This window comes from Cibotium barometz, chromosome 50 (genome assembly GCF_041138505.1).
Source record: "Cibotium barometz isolate CiBa-2024 chromosome 50, ASM4113850v1, whole genome shotgun sequence".
Taxonomy (NCBI): domain Eukaryota; kingdom Viridiplantae; phylum Streptophyta; class Polypodiopsida; order Cyatheales; family Cibotiaceae; genus Cibotium; species Cibotium barometz.
Window position 1 is genome coordinate 10,178,498 of NC_141095.1, and position 6,000 is coordinate 10,184,497.

Below are 6,000 nucleotides of genomic sequence, written 5' to 3' on the forward strand. Positions count from 1 at the left end.
AGATGCTAAGTGGTGACTCCTTCATGAGCCACTCCCTTGGTGAGGGACTAACCCACCCCTGTTACTTTCTTTCATTGGTATCAGAGCATGGCTTTTGATCCATGATTTTTAATTTTTCTTTTCTTCTTCTCATTTCGTGAAATTTCTGCTTCATTTGATTCATGGGGGAAGGGGATATGGCTAAGGTAGAGTTTGTGGTTTAAATCTGAGCACATGGACCTAATTTTTTTGAATGAGTGGACCAAATTGGGAAAAATTCACTAATCTTGATTAGCAGTTGTTAATCAAAAACGTTTTTCTATTTGGGAGCTTTCTTGCAAACCCTAGCCATGGAATCTCAACATGAGCAAAGGGCATTGAGTCTCCAAGTCAATTGGGAGTGAAAGCAACTTTTCAAGCACACCAAAGAGCACCAGAAGAGGGGCGGCGAACTGCAGCACCCCGCCTCAGAAAACGTAATTTTTCAAGCTCACAAAGAGCTTGGCTTACTAAGCCAAGCTCCCCATTGAAGCTTGGGTATGTTCTCTCATGTATGTAGCAATGTTTTATGAAGTATTTCACCTATTTTCCATGAGCAATGGGGCTCCCAATGTGGCTGAAAATCACTACCAAAGCTGCCCACGTTTTTCACCAAAGTGACCCTAATCTTCATCTCCTTCAACAAATTCAAGCATTAAGGCTTCCCGGGTGACATTGGTGAGTTGCTCCATCACTTCCTTACAATTTTGAAGCATTCTTTCAAGCTATGGAGTGAATTAGGGTTTTATTACACATAAAACTCTAATTTTCAGAAATTGGACTTTAATCATGGCCATTCATGCTCTTCTTTATGCATTATGAATGCTTGAATTCTACACATAGCCATTCAATGCTATGTCTTGCATATTGGCATAAGTGAGCATAGCTTTTGGCACATTTGGGGGATTGAATACATACTTCACATGATTTGGATGTTGTTGATGTATGTGGAAATGTATTGACATTGCCATGAGTGGATGTGATGAAGGAAGCACTATGAACCATGTATTATGATATGAATGAGCATGAGTCATGCTATAAATCAATTGTAAGTCAACTCTACTCATTCATTTGAGCTTGTAACCACATTCCACTCACGATTGTACCCCACTTTATTCCTAGAATCTAGAATGAAGTAAGGGTACCTTGGCATTTGGAGGAGAGGCCAAGGGGAGAATGTCTTGAATCTAGAATGAAGTAAGGGTACCTTGGCATTTGGAGGAGAGGCCAAGGGGAGAATGTCTTGAATCTTCCTTGCCGTTAATGCCGGGTAACGCGGTAAGGAAGAGGATTAGGTACTTGGTGGTAAAGAAATGGCCTCAACCTTCACCTTGGATGTAAACTTGGTGAAGGGGTGAGAAGTGCTTGGCCGGGAGATCGGCAAGCATCGACGTGCTTCATCGACCACTTCATCCGACTTGAGCAAACAAGCAAATCCTCTACATCGACTTCTTATGCAAAAGGACAAAATTGATGCCATAAGGTCACATGCTCAGATGGAAAAATGATTGAGGATTGATTTGCTTACAGTAGTCAAATGCATAAGGATTTTAATACTTGATTGAGATGCTTTGATTTGATTAATATTTGGTGCAAAAAGAGGGGAGACTATGGCAAAATTTTTGCAAAATTTACCTACTTGCAGCCAGGACAAATCCTTGAATTTCTAGGGCTTTTCAAAAGCTTTTCAAATCTGTCCTGAAAGCCCTTCAATCTACCCGAAAACCTCTTTCAAACAAGCTAAAGATCACTCAAATCGGAGTAGTATTGAGCGGTCAAAGTCAAGAGTTGACTTTTAGCTAGAATAGTTGACTGGTTGGTCAAAGGCTGTTGACTTTTTCAAATCTATTTTTGGGGATCCTTACTCGTCTCATCAAGAGCTTCGCATCGATATAAAGATCACCCAAATCGGATAAGAATTGAGCGGTTAACATCAAGAGTTGACTTTCAGTCCGGTATAGTTGATTGGTCAAAGGCTGTTGACTTTTTCAGATCTGTTTTTGGGGATTCTTATTCGTCTCATCGAGAGCTTCATGTTGATATAAAGATCACCCAAATCGGATACCATTTGAATAGAGAAAAAAAAATCAAGTAAGTGGTCTTTGCAAGGAGGGATCAATTACGCGCATGGAAATGACTAGAGGAGGTCAAAACAAGGGAGCCCGGAATGAAAATGATCAAAGACAATCGGAAGCAATGATGGCAACGAGTTCATCAACGAGGAATGAAGAAAGTTCAACCATAAAAGCACCATCTCCAGATGAATCTCAGCCAGTGGAAATGCCTCAATCTTTGGGAACTACTCCGCTAACAGTGGACATGATGTTAATGGCTATGGAGAGTATGTTTCAAAGGATTGAAAATAACCAAACAAATCGACAACAACAATTTGGTGAACACCTCATGGAACGGTTCGACAAGCGACACCACTACCTGGATGACGTGATGCAAAGAGGGTTAAAAGACTTGGAGAAAGCCATTAGTGAATTGGCTCCTCTCAAGCTCAACCAAGAAGCCGATATGAATGCAATGGATGGTGTACATTATGATGCCAAACATGATGGAAAGCCTTCTATGCCAGAAGAGAACAAAGTAAGACAAATGATGCCACCTCAAATGATGCCACATTCTTCTTACATAGACAAAGGCAAGAGACCTATGGGTGATGCTTCTTATGAGAGATCAAATGCCAGTATTCCAAGAACTTCATCCTTTATGCAAGATGCAAGAAGAGGGTATGAACAAAAGGGATTTAAAGATGCAGGTGATTGGCAATTGGAAGATGAGCAAATGCATAGACACTAGGGTGAAGGAAGAGGATTTGATGATCCAAGAGCACGGCAGAGGGGTTCAAGAATGCATGGTGATTTTGACAATGCTGTGAAGGACAAAATCATATTTAATAAGTTCAAAGGAGAATCAAATTCTATCGAAGACTTTGAAGAGTGGGCAAACAAGATGGATCTCTACTTCGAAATCAGCCCAAGGAGCGAGATTGCCAAAGTCTACTTCGCCTCACTTCATCTTGAAGGTTTTGCTCACACTTGGTGGAGGAGGAAGCAATCTCATGGTTATGTCATCACTACTTGGGAAGAATTCAAGAATGACATGGCAGAAGAGTTTACTTCTTGCATGCAAAGGGACAATCACATTGTGGAATGGGACAAGCTAGAGAAAATCACTATCGTGAAGGAATATTCTCACAAGTTTCTAAAGCTTCTATTATACTTGGACGACTTTGATGAGCATTATCTTGTTGTCAAGTATATAAGGGGCTTGAAAGCTCTTATTGGTGGTGATGTCAAGTCTCATGAACCCGCCACTTTGAAGAAGGCAATGATGCCATGGGTTCTCATGCCTAATCTTCCAAGATTTCCTACCGTGTATGGTAGAGGGTCTAATAGACTTCCATTTAAACCACCATTTATGTCCAAAAAAACTACATACAATGAGTCCAAGCCAGCAAATGGGGGTTCAAAAAGCAAGGTTATCAAGGAGGACCGTTTGCATGAAATGAGGCTCAAAGGTCTATGTTTCAAATGTGGAGAAAAATGGAACAAGGATCACTTCAAAGTATGCAAATCCAAGGATATTTCCATAAGCTACATTATCACTAAGGACAATGCTAATCATGAGGAGGAGGAATTCCTTGAATGCAATGATGCCTTAGGATGGGGAGATCCTCATGAGGGTGGAGGTTCTCATGATGATGGTTTTGATGAAGAAAATCCCGAGTTTCCTTTTGATCCGGGTGGGAAACTAAAGTTTGCTCATGACAAAATGGATGATGGGATGCCTCTATGCATGTGGAATGAAAACAATAGTGCACATACTACCTTGCGTACAATCTCTCATGATGCTTATGCGGGAAGTAAGGGTGCCAACACATTGAGATTGAAGATCAAGGTGAATGGAAGAACAGCATATGCACTCATTGATACTGGAAGCACGCATAGTTTTGTCAATAAAAGGTCTTTGAACACTCTCAAAATGCAACCAACTTCTTTACCAAACAAGCACATGGTGCAAGTGGCGAATGGTGATTCAATGGGTTGCAATATGAAGTGTCAAAGTACAGAATTGGAGTTGTCCAAGAGCTACTCTTGCAAAGTTGATCTTTTGGTGATTGAGTTGGGACCAATTGACATAGTACTTGGATGTGATTGGCTGTCCACTTTTAACTCTTTTACCATGAACTTTAAGAAAAGTTTCATGAGTTTTGTGCATCATGGAGGGGTTATTACATTGAATGGAATGCAAGGGTCCAAGCTCTTCATGATCAATGCTACTCAAATGAAGAAAGAGTTCAAGAAAGAGGGCTATGTTTATGTACTACAGCTTTGCAAAGAGGAAGATAATAGCAAAAAGGATTGCATCGAAAATGTGGACATGGTTAAGCTACTCAAGGATTATGAAGATGTGTTTACCATGCCAAAATCAATGCCGCCAAAGAGGAGTGTTGATCACGCTATTGAATTGGAACCAAATGCCAAACCAATCAGCAAGCCTCCCTATCGTTTGTCAAAGGTTGAAAAGGAAGAGGTGGCAAAGCAAGTCAAAGAACTCATTGACATGGGATGGGTTGAACCAAGTGAATCTCCTTTTGCTTCTCCGGGTGCTACTTGTGAAGAAAAAGGATGGTACTTTCTGCATGTGCATTGATTACCGTGATTTGAATAAGATCACCATCAAAAATCGATTTCCAATACCAAGGGTGGATGATCTTTTGGATGAGTTGAAGGGTGCCACATGCTTTTCAAAGATTGATTTGCGTTCCGGATACCATCAAATAAGGATGAAAAGTGGTGATGAGTTCAAAACAGCATTTCGTACGGAAAGGGGTACCAATTCATGGTTATGCCGTTTGGATTATGCAATGCACCGGCAACTTTTCAAGCATTGATGAACAAAGTGCTTCAACCTTTCCTCTACAAGTTTGTATTGGTCTTTTTCGACGACATACTTATCTATAGCAAAGATGAGGAAGTGCATTTGAAGCACGTGAAAGAGGTTTTGGAGGTCTTGAGGCAAAACAAGTTGTATGTTAAGGAGACAAAATGTACCTTCATGGCACATGAGGTGGAATATTTGGGTCACATTGTGAGCAAGGATGGCATTTGTGTGGATCCAAAGAAAGTGGAATGTATTAGGAATTGGCCGGTTCCTTCAAACACTACTCAATTGAGGGGATTTTTGGGGTTATCTTCATTCTATAGGCGCTTTATTGCCCACTATGCAGAAATTGCAGCCCCAATGACGGACAAATTGAAGAAGGAAACCTTCTTTTGGGATGCCATTGCCAACAAAAGCTTTGAAGATATGAAGAAGATGCTCACATCAGCACCTATTTTGGTATGTCCAGACTTCACCAAACCTTTCACAATAAGGGCGGATGCAAGTGGAAGAGGGATTGGTGCGGTACTTTACCAAGACCATGGAGTCATTGCTTATGAAAGTAGAAAGCTGAATGACAAAGAAAGAGAACTCCATGTGTATGAGAAAGAGATGATTGCTATACTCCATGCTATCAAGAAATGGCACCATTACTTATATGGGAGTCATTTTTATGTGAGAAGTGATCATAGGGTGCTGAAGTATTTCCTCACACAACCCAATTTGTCTCCTAAGCAAAGAAGGTGGGTGGCAACACTACAAAACTATGATTTTGAAATCACATACACAAAGGGCAAAGAAAATGTGGTTGCCGATTCCTTATCTCGTATGTGGGCCTGCTCATTGTATGCTATTTCTGAGGTGCATAAAGATTGGATCATGGAGATACAAGAAGAGTACTTGTTTGATGAAGAAACCTCACAAATAGTGCAGAAATTACAGCAAGGTGTATGTGAAGAGTTACCCCATTATGAGCTGAAAAATAATCTCCTCTACTACAAAGGAAAAGTCTACTTGGTTCCTACTTCATCATTTATCAAGAACATCATGGAAGAGATGCATTGTACTCCTATGGCTAGTCATTTGGGT